Source organism: Amblyomma mixtum, unplaced genomic scaffold (assembly GCF_055824585.1).
Source record: "Amblyomma mixtum isolate Tamu unplaced genomic scaffold, ASM5582458v1 scaffold_13, whole genome shotgun sequence".
Taxonomy (NCBI): domain Eukaryota; kingdom Metazoa; phylum Arthropoda; class Arachnida; order Ixodida; family Ixodidae; genus Amblyomma; species Amblyomma mixtum.
In genome coordinates this window covers 853,051-864,875 of record NW_028317662.1, presented here as the reverse complement: position 1 = coordinate 864,875, position 11,825 = coordinate 853,051, and positions in this window count along the sequence as shown.

The following is an 11,825-nucleotide window of genomic DNA, read 5'->3' as shown; positions in this document are numbered from 1 at the left end:
TGTACGACAAAAAAAAAAACAATAAATAACACACTAGATAACCATTAACTCGCCCAATCTTGAGTTCTTCGAAATAGGGCAACTGTAGTTTGTAGCCTTAAGAAACAGATTTTTGCGTTCTTACGCGACTGAAACGCTTTCTTTTCGACAGCGGTGGGCAGGGCGAGCTTGAATATACAAAACCGCCTACTATTTTGTTTGCCTGCTGACATTCTGGCAAGTGTGAGTAACTTTGTGGGTTTTAATGGATAAAAGCGAAAACACGCTTTGCTGTGGGGTTTTAAGGTGCCGTTTTGTGGATCACTAACAAACTTCATAACGGCGGCTTCAAAGAAGATATGGTCTTGTTCGGCTCAGCCCGGTGTCATACTGAGAGATTCAAAGTCCGCCTTTTAAAGATTACAGCGTAGAGTTCGCTCGGACAGGTTTTAAGGCGGAAGCCTTTAATGTGTCATCATTGTAAGCAGCAGTTGTCGACAGAAATGTCACGCTTTTCAATTGGTCGAAACGGTCGTGACGTCACAGTGCGCGAATTTCAAACGGGGCCAATTATACTTTGGCTAGTAACCATGCAACCAATTGAAGGGATCGTATAGTGATGCTCCAAGTAAGTGGGACTGAGCTTAGTTTATTGCTTAATTGCCCAATTAGCCTAATTAACTTTTCTAGTCAGGCCATATAAATAAATAAAACCGAGTAGGAAACTGGTCGCGCTCGGGAATCGAACCCCGGTCTTCGGAGTGCGAGACGAGCATGCTATCCACTCCGCCATGCCAGCTCGATAGTTTGGAATGAACAAAGGTGCGTCTAGTGAATACGGTGTCTTCGCTCACTCCCATCCTCCTCCCTTCCCTTCCGGCGAGGGTTAGGTGTCCATCGAGATATGAGAGATAGATAGACTTCCTTTGCTCAATAATCAATTTACCGACGAGTAGAACCGAATGGGCGATGGCGTTCTATGGACTCCCTGGCAGCGTTGCAAGACGCTGTCGCGTTCCACTCTTATAGGTGAAGCTTAACATCTTAACCACACATCAGTGACCGCACTTTAGGTCATAAAAGTGCCCTCCTGAATTTTGACGGGTGTCCACCGAGATATGTGAGCCAGCTACTGCGTAATTTCCTGTCCTCAATTACAACTTTCATTTTCTTCATTAGGGGCCCCCTTTGTATTTCTTCTTTCACTCCCACTTCCTCCCTTCCTCTACGGTGCGGTTCAGGTGTCCACCGAGATGACAGAGAATTACTGCGCCATTTCCTTTCCTCAAAAAGCGTTGCATTCAAAGGGCAAGGCATCACGTCGAACGGGTGGTGGGGTTCCGTGGACTCTCTGGCAGCGCTACAACACGCCGTCGCGTTCCACTCTTAATGGCGAAGCTTAAGCGTTATTAATTACCAGTTAATTACTGTTCAGGCATTTATCAGTAATTAACCATTAATTAAATAATTAGTGATCACTTAGTAATTAGTACTCAATTATATGTGACGCCACCAGTGCCACAGAAGCAGTCAAGGTGGCGCGGAAAACGCTTGCGCCTCCACGCACTTTAGACAGTCAAAGTGCCCCCTGAATTTTTCTTTAAATCTCCTGTTACTCGTGCACACTACGCAATTCTAGGGCTTTTGTATGCTGTTCCAATGCGTAGTCGCTCACATAACTGTGTTGGGCACACAGGTTCAGAGAGCCTCTGCAGTGAAGCCTGCCTAGGCATATATATAAAAAAAAACTTTCAAAGTATATATAAAAGAATTCACTGAAGGTGCGGCCGTCATACATTTGAGTTTCCTGCGGAGTGCACCAGACATCTGATTGTTAGCAGGGCACTAAAGTGGCATCAGGCAACTTTATACCACCGCATTGGCAAGGGTTCGGCTCGTTTGCTAGCCTGGACTCATAAGATGAGCGTTCATAAGATGTAATATGTTTCAACTTTTTTCCCTTCTCGTTTAGTGACTGCCAAGCTGGTTATTTTCGATTCAGAGAATTTTCTTTTAGCTTTTATTAGAAACTTAAAGTGTACTTTTCTCTAAACCAGGAATCTAGAGGGAGGTTGAAAGATGTCCATTTTTTGCATAGGTTATTATTCTTACGCATGTAGTTTACGAAGCGTTTTGCTTACCGAGGGTTATAGGTGAGAAATATTTTATACGGCAATTTTTAACCTTCGAAGAACTGTTCATGCACTGGTATTTATAAGCATCAAAAAAATTTTTGGATAGGCGATGTTCTATTTGTTACTGTTTTTATAGTCGAGCAGTAAAGATTGGAATTTCTCGATGTCTTTGTCCAGTTATTATTGTACTCTGAGATACTTTTGCGATTGTGTAAGCTGTTTGATGGTAAACAGAGCGGGGTTATGGCCTATTATGTTAACCTCGAGGTGTAAATATTGTTCGGAACAAGTATATTGAGATACTCGATCTACCGTGAAAGCGTCTAGTTTGTTTAAATTTATTAATGAGCCATTTCAAATTGCAACTAACACAAAACTAGACCATTGTTCTCAAGAAGTATACTGAGATAATCGATTTACCGTGAAAGCGTCTAGATAGTTTAAATTTATTAATGAGCCATTTCAAACTTCAGCTAACACAAAACTACACCGCAACCTGGCTTTCACTTTACGTAACGACATTTTGTTAGTTGGATCGACGATTACATAACTAAGCAATCTCAGTAGTTTTTAATTAAGCATAACATCTCTTCGACAATGCTTTTTCAACCCTGAGTATAGTCGAAATCTGACTGTTATAATTTCATTGCTTATGGCTAATCAAGTGTTTCTCTCTCCCTCCTGAGTTGAAGCATTTTGCTGATGACGGTATCCTTTAAAACCCGATTAACTCTATTTTTGGGAATGGCAAATTAAACAGCGCTCTTCATGTCGTTGTGATATGGTGTAGGAAATAAGGAATAGAACTGATCACAAAAACAGCCTTCTTATCTGTAACCTAGAAAAAATATGAAGTTCCAACTTCGCCTAAAGCATCACTAACATACCACACACCCAAGTTCACAAAAATAATTACCATTGCTTGACCACTTCGCATCATCTAAGATAGCACTTGTATATAACACTCTTCCGTCATCGTATTCACGAGTTTATTACGGAAACTACTCAAAAATGAAAAGAATACAGGCGTAGAAGAAGCACAAACTCATCACATGTCTTTCAAAGATGCTAGAAAATAAACAAAATAGGTATTAAGAGAACAAATTCTGACCAAGCTCATTCTCAAGTACGTGCTTTGTACGCGAAGGCGTTTGGTCTTCCGCCGAAGTCGACAGCGACGAGCACCACCGCAAACCTCCATATAACCATTTAACGCATTCAGACGCTTTGTTTCACGATTCTGTAGCACAATTTACCTAGCTTTTACGCAACAGCTTATTAAACAGACAGAAGCAGTGAGTCGGAAGGCAACAAAGTGTTTTAATAGACGGCAAGTAATTTTCTAACACCACCACTTAAATATTTCAGTAGTGTTTTCAAAATTCGCCAACCTAGCATCATGAAATTTTTATTTTGATGAGTACGGAATATACCTAACTTCGGTACTACTTAACAAATCTTAGCGTAATGCAGACCTTTTGGGCACAAGTATCCATTAACTCATAAAGAATATGCATTACGCGCAGTATGTTTTTAAGCATTGATTTTTTTTGGCTTGCACTACAAAAATGGCAGAAAGGCGATGAGGATGTAATAAATCATGTATAGCCAGATAAAACTATCGACTCTCGTCACTGTATCAAGCAGTATCCCTATAGTACTTTAGATACGATGTAGTATGTACCCCTTCAACCAAATCAGCTTTTATGTTTCATTGCTTACTAGCTCCTATTTTATTTCTCTCCCATACTAATTGATACATTTTAAGCATCATTAGACTGGAAATTCATAAAATTTACTCACAACAGTTTGCGTGTACACTGCCCATCGTTTCAAAATACCAAGAATGATAGGCTAAAAAATGAATTATTCAAAACTATGCAAAAAATTTATCATACATTTAAGGGCCAGGTGAGTTCATTAGGTTTAATCGGTGATTGAAAACAATCGATCTAGTCAATTTTTACGATCTTAAAATCTTTCTACAAACCTAAGGTCAATGGGGGTTTAAGGGCCAAAAGCGAGTCAGGTAACGAGGGACGCCGTAGTGAAGGCTCCAGAAATTTCGACCACCTGAGGTTATTTAATATGCACTGTCATTGTACTTTGTACTTTTGTACTTGTACTTTGGCTACTAACCATCCAACCAATTAAAGGGATCGTATAGTGATGCTCCAAGTAAGTTTGAGTTTAGTTAATTGCTTACTTAGCCATTTAGTCCAATTAACCTTTCTAGTCAGACCAGATAAATAAATAAAACCGACTAAGAAATTGGCCGAGCTTGGGAATCGAACCGCGGTCTCCGGAGTGCGAGTCGAGCACGCTACCACTGCGCTATGCCCGCTCGATGGTTTGGAATGAACAAAGGTGCGTCTAGTGAATACGGTGTCTTCGTTCACTCCCATCTTTCTTCCTTCCCGTTACGGCGACGTTCAGGTGTGCCTGGGTGTGCACAGAGATATGCGAGACAGATACATTTCCTTTCCTCAAAAAAACAATTTACTGACGAGCAAGGCGTATTTGTCCGCGTTTCAGATGGTCCAAATTGTCGTGATGTCACCACGCACGAATTTTGACGGCTGTCGACCGAAATATGTGAGACAGTTACTGCGCAACTTTCTTTCGTCAAATACAATTTTCGACTAGTGCTACTGAGATATGCGAGACAGTTAATGCGTAATTTCCTTTCCTCAAATACAATTTTCATTTTCTTCATTACGGCCCCTCTTTCTTCTTTCACTCCACTTCCTCCCTTCCTGTACAGTGCGGCTCAGGTGTCCACCGAGACGACAGAGAATTACTGCGCCATTTACTTTCCTTAAAAAGCGTTGCGTTCAAAGGGCAAGGCATCGCGCCGAACGGGTGGTGGCGTTCAATGGACTCCGTGGCAGCGCTACAACACGCTCTCGCGTTCCACTCCTAAAGGCGAAGCTTAAGCATCATTAATTGGCAGTTAATTAATGCACCAACAAAATGTCAAGTGAACAATCGTGTAGCAGAATGCTGCACTCAGGCTTTCGCCTTTCAGCACTTTAGCCGCTAAAGTTCCTCGTAATTTTTTGCTCGGGACAGGGAAGTTGTAATTTAACCTCACTCTGAAATGTTTCGATGTGATGGAGACGCAGCACAAGCGGCCCTGCTGATCTACTATGGAAGCCTAGTGACCTATAACGTTTATAGACCAGGGTTACATTGCAAACAAAAATTACCCCCTGCGAACAATTCACGGTCTAATGTGTTTTTGTTTCTTCTGAATGGCAACAAGCACAACAGAAACATTGTGCAAATATGCAATTAACTCTTTATTGTTTGTTTCTTGGATAAATTCGCTGTAGACTTAAATCGCTGATCTGATTGGTCAAAATCGCGACGTGCCTCAGCGTTAGGTTTTGTCAAAAGACCAAAGATCGGACCAGCATTCTTAACAGCTTACAAGGTAATCTAATTATCATTCGCAGATCAGTGCCTCAACGTGAAAAAAAAAACATTGTTACAGGAGACGATACTGTAGTCGGCACATTAATTCAGACCGAGACAAGCCTGAGAGATTCAGGTTCTGTCCATCTTCTAAGCCGAAGAAAGCCTCTGCGGCAAGCTCTTACATCGCTCGTTTGGCATCCCAGTTATACTGAAGTATGAAAGCACCATTTTAATTTCAAAAACTAATCCTGGCCTTGTTAGCTAGCGATATGGTAGAAGAAAGTTCGAAAAGAAAATATTAATATTCTTCGTGCTGTAAAATACCGTGTTCAAAATCATTCACTCCAAACCACCAAGTACCCAGCATCGCCAAAAACAGCTCGATTTGCTCATATATATGAGGAAAGAGGCTGTACAAGTCGTTCTTGTTGTCGACTTAGTGTTTCAGCGGTGTTAATATCCTTTAGAGAAAAGTGCTTGCGAATCGAATTAATATTTTTATAAAAAATACTTCATATTTAGCACACAGCAAAACCGTTTGAGCAGCGCAATCAGCTTGAACAGCAGTGCAGTCATTATGCAAAAAAATAAAATTTGCATGAAATAACAGCAAGCTTGTGGCTGTGGTTTTAAAGGAAGGCTTTTGATAGTGTCAATTATTCCATCCTTTTATGCAAGCTATAGGACTACAGTTTTAGAGCACAAATTTTCGAGCTGTTTTCTGGCGTCTTTCATAAACCTCATAAGGTAGTTATAATGAATATTGCATCATCATCACCGCAACTTAGACAGGCGGGCCCCAAGGCTCTGTTTTGAGACGGCTGTTTTTATATATTTCCGACCTCCCGCGTCCACTACTCATTAAAGGTATGCTGATTTACGCTGATGACACCACCGCAATTTTTTACACGAAAGAAATTCGATTGAAATGCGCTTAAAATAAACTTACATTTAGCAAGCATCTATGACTGGTTATGAAATAACAAGCTGTATGTTAATGTTGACAAACAGTATTTAACACCCGTAGTAAACAAGTTTGCAGATATTAACTCTTTTGACATTAGCATTGACAACTCTCTCCTGAATTATACACCTTGGTTTAAATACTTTGGCGTAGTCTTTGATAAGAACCTGCTAGTGCGAGTCGTCAAAGACGAAACGGTGGCTTAGCTTTGGTTAAGCCTGGTAGGCTGCGAAAGCAAAAGCGCAGCGCCTCCATCTGAAGGACCTCAGTGCGCCGCGTCTACAGGTCACGCGTGGCTACCGGCCGCCGCTGCGCGATGACTGAAAGCGTCTTGGAACGCAGTGCGCCGCGTCTGCAGGCCACGCGTGGCTACCGTCCGCCGCTGCGCGATGACTGAAAGTGTCTTGGAACGCAGTGCGCCGCGTCTACAGGCCACGCGTGGCTACCGGCCGCCGCTGCGCGATGACTGAAAGCGTCTTGGAAAGCAGTACGCCGCGTCTACAGGCCACGCGCGGCTACCGGCCGCCGCTTCGTGACGAATGAAAGCGTCTTGGAACGCAGTGCGCCGCGTCTACAGGCCACGCGTGGCTACCGGCCGCCGCTGCGCGATGACTGAAAGCGTCTCGGAACGCAGTGCGCCGCGTCTACAGGCCACGCGTGGCTACCGGCCGCCCCTGCGCGATGACTGAAAGCGTCTTGGAACGCAGTGCGCCGCGTCTACAGGCCACGCGTGGCTACCGGCCGCCGCTGCGCGACGACTGAAAGCGTCTTGGAACGCAGTGCGTCGCGTCTACAGGTCACGCGTGGCTACTGGCCGCCGCTGCGCGATGACTGAAAGCGTTTTGGAACGCAGTGCGCCGCGTCTACAGGCCACGCGTGGCTACCGGCCGCCGCTGCGCGACGACTCAAAGCGTCTTCGGTAATTTTTTTATTTTTTGTTTTTGATGCTGTTGCGACTGAGAGAAAGAAAACATAATCTACAGCTGGTACGAAGTCACAGCGGCAGTAGCGCCACTGGTGCGCAGCGCGGAAACACACTCCGTAACTGCAGCTGGGCTCTCTGAAGGAGCGAGTTGGTCGCCCATATTCTACAGCTTGTATAACGTCACAGCAGCAGTAGCGCCTCTGCGCGGCGCGCCACAGGTGCGCGGCGTGGCGTAACTGCAGCCGGGCTATCTGAAGGAGCGAGTTGGTCGCCCATATTCACTCCGCTAAAGGTCAAGCGTAACTGCGGCCGGGTCACGCGAAGGCTTGAAACTGCGAGTACTATTGCTTTCGCAATAAAACTGAGGCAAGCTTCGTGACATCGAGTTACACTACGAAGCAATGCGCGGAGAAGAAGGGGTTCAGCGGCGCCACGGCGGCTCCTTCGAGAGAGAGAGAAATGGACGGAAAGGCAAGGAGGTTAACTAGGCGATGCCCAGTTGGCTACCCTACACTTGGGGAGGGGAACAAAAGGAAAAAGAGCGCCCCGAGTCCCTTAAGAATCTCAGTAGCGCTTTCATCGCTTTCCTATGTGAGGAAGGTTGTGTCCAAGGCTCCAGAACGTTGGACTCTGTTAGAGGGCGCGAGTCCAAGGGGTACATAGTAGCAGTCAGGAAACCGCGCTCTCGCTCAAAATGAAGGCAGTCACAGAAGAGGTGTCCGATCGTTAAATCACAACCAGTCTGGTCACACGCTGGAGAGTCTGCCGTAGCGATGAGATTGGAATAGGCGTTTGTGAACGCCACTCCCAGCCACAGGCGGCACAATAGCCTAGTACCACCGCGGGGGAGGCCGAATGGTATGTGATGTTGAAGCAAGAGGTCGAAGTGGTGCGAGCGGGGTGTCCAACCTCCAGGGGTAGACCACGACTGTAGAGTCACGTTTCGGGCGAGCAGTTGAAGATGCCTTGCTGCGTCAGCTCTTGTCAGAGGTATGTGGACAGTTTTCGTTGTATCGTGAGCCGATCGAGCAGCATCGTCAGCTAAGGCGTTACCAACAATGCCGCTATGGCCTGGTACCCCTGGCAGATGATTTCATGATCTTGTTCGATTGCCTGGTGGTGCAGATATCTTATCTCCGCTACAAGTTGCTCATGGTCGCTATGTCTCAAGGCAGATTGAAGACATTGTACGGCAGCTTTTGAGTCACAGAAAACAGCCCATTTTTGAGGTGACTGTTGTGAGATATACGGTACCGCCGCAAGAAGTGCGGCCAGTTCTGCTCCAGTAGAGGTAGACCGATGCAAAATTTGTTGGTGAATTTGAGTCTGTCGCGCAGGAACGACCACTGCGCAAGCAGAACTAGCAAATGTTACTGAGCCTTCCATATAGACGTGAGTAGAGTCCCAATATTCGAAGTGGAGCACGGACAGTGTTTTCTTGTATGGCCTAATCTTCCTTGGGTGCTGGCGCGAGTTTCTTGGTTTCTTCGGATGCTCAGAAGGTGATGTATCCTCGAGGTATCCTGTCGGCCCCTTGGTTCCCTCTCACCGCCGTGTGTGCCAGTACGCACACAATTTTGCGTGCGGTCTTGTCGTTTTCTTCTATGCGGATTTTAATTTTCTCTCTACCTGCGAGGAGGATACGGAGCGCGTGACGACCCATCCAGCCATTCATGTAATTTCGGAACACTGTTTTAGTGTCCGTGAGTACTGTTAGCGACCGCCCTATTCTATAGCCCTCGAGCGCCGCTAGAGCACCGGCTACGTCCTCTGCCTCTGCAGCCGTGCAGACTCGCATTCACGCGCTGGTCATTTCTAGTAGAGACGAATCGATCATCAGGGCTACTTTGATTTTAGTGTCTTCTCCTCTCCAGCACGCGTCTGCACACACGGCCGTGCCTTGAGGCGCATATGTTTTCTCGATGAATTCGGCCTTCGTTTATCTTCTGCCTCGGTGCAGGTTGGGGTCTATGTTATTTGGTGTTGGTGCTCCCTTGAGGGACTTGCGAAGCTCGTCGGGGATCGTCCCCGTCCTCTTCACTTCTCGCATCTGATCGCGGTATCCGAGTCTCTGTAAGAGCGCGCTTCCAGTTGTTGTCTGCGACAGCCTCATATTTTGGGACTACAAGATGCGCAGCTTGAAGAGCTTCTGAGCGAAATTTCGCAAAAACACAATAGCTAGCTGGTTATTCGAGAGGTAAGCACACTATTGTAACGAGACCTAGCAAAAGGCTAATTCAGCTAACTCCAGAGGACGCTTGAAGCTAATTTTCTGCTTGAATGTCAGTCTGAATCATACGGATAAATGGGTTGAATATAAGCAGCAGTATAGAACTGAGGTGGCCGCAAAGACTTAAGATAAGCATTCAGGCAGAAAAAGAGTAGCCAGTCTATTTCTTGATACGTTTAGGGGCCCACAGCTCGTAACGCCAACTCTCGTGTTTTAAGTAACATTTATTGTGAAGTACACGAGTTATATTTGTCCCCATTAAGCGACTTATTTTGCGCAGCTCCATTTCTTAGAGCTGGCAGCAAACTCATCTACAAACCACCCCTTTTCCCGCTTCCAGCCACGGTCTAGTAAACGGATTTTATATTAGAGGATAGATAATTTTAATCTTAAGTAATACGATTACTGCTACCAACCTTCGAGAGCAATGACAAATTCATTTGGCCACCCTGTCACATAATCCTTTCAAAGCGACATAAAGGAAATGAAGAGAGATGCGTTGCGGACAGAGCTATTGTGTTTGCGTCCGGAAAGCCTGCGTAGGGAAATCCAGAGTCCGAGAGAAGAGAAAGAAGTAAGGACACAAACAAAAGATGCAGCAGGCATGCCCTACGTGTACCCCTGGGAATCACACGTATGCCCTATGTATTGCCTAGTACGAGAAAGGTTTCTCGCGTTACAGGGTGGAACTCTCATTTTCAGCTCGACATAAGCTCAGCGCTAATTGCTCTCTCTTTCGCAAATACGCAAGCGGATCGAAGAAATAAATCTTTCAAGGCACACCTGCATTTTAAACGTACTTAATATTTGTTTCGTGTCGATTAAGGGTGTCCTGTCGCATTCATTTTTCTTACAGAAACGAGCACATTGAACTAAAATGATGAAGTTAACCTTGACTGCAGATGCAACTTACCACTTAGCGATCCACTGCTCGCGCTGTCCTTGCAGGGATCAACTGACCAGGGAGACAGCTGAGACATAGGATATAAAGAAGCAGTACAGATGGCAAACCGCATGTCTAGAACACGCTCTGAGTGGGTTTCGGGCGTAACACGCGATAACTAGCGATAAGATTTGGTTAAAAAGGGTCTGGATCTAAACATCTGCTTTTAAACTCAGAATTTCATCGCCATTTTTTGCCTTCTTTGTCGCAGCGGCTTTGGGAGCTCCGGAACACAGATCTTGGTTGTTCTAGGCATGCGTTTTGCCATCTGTACATGGATTTGGTCAATAATTCATCTCTTAAATTTCATGATAATGAATTTCAGTAGCTGGATCAGCGAGCCACGAGCCGTTGTTTTGTGCTGGATTCGGTTCTAGGTTCTATTTTAAACACATAAAACTCTTATAATAATAATCATTCAATAGATCAAGATCGGAAGAGATCGGAAGCTAGCGCAGTGGGTGAGTGAACAAACGCGGATTAATGACATCCTAGTCGAAATCAAGAGGAAGAAATGGGCTTGGGCAATGCATGTAATGCGAAGGCAAGATAACCGGTGGTCCTTATGGGTAGTGGAGTGGCTTCCAAGAGAAGGGAAACGTAGAAGGGGGAGGCAGAAAGTTAGGTGGCAGATGAGATTAAGCAGTTTGCAAGGATACGGTGGCCGCCACTGGCAAAGGACAGGGTTAATTCGAGAGACCTGGGAGAGGCCTTTGCCGTTAGTGTGCGTAGTCAGGCTGATGATGAATAGACCATCTTTCTAGGTGTCTGTTGGTTCTGCCTCATTGTTTTTTGCGCTACCCATATTCATCGGTGTACTGGCGGCGACAAACCGAACTTTCTTTTCGAGTCCACTTTTGCACCAACAGTGGGAGGTTCAGATTGCAAAAGTGGCAAACTTTGGGAAACTTGTTTCCTGTTTTAGTGAACATGAAGCGCCGAAGATTTCGTCTACCGATCACGGGTGCCACCGAGATATGTGGTTGTGAACTGAATAAAATAAAAATTGTTGAAAAGAGGTATCATTCGATGGCTTCTTTAGAAACCGCCTCCAAATTAGAATGTTATTCGGGTGTTGTCCCAATCGTAGTGGTTTTTAAAGCAGCAAGTCGACAAGGCGAAAAAACGAGACATAAAAAGGCAATCATTTTTTGCAATTTATTTTTATGGTGCCTCTCTTTGTGGTTAATAGAAATCACAAAGAGACAACTGCTCACAGCATGTCATCA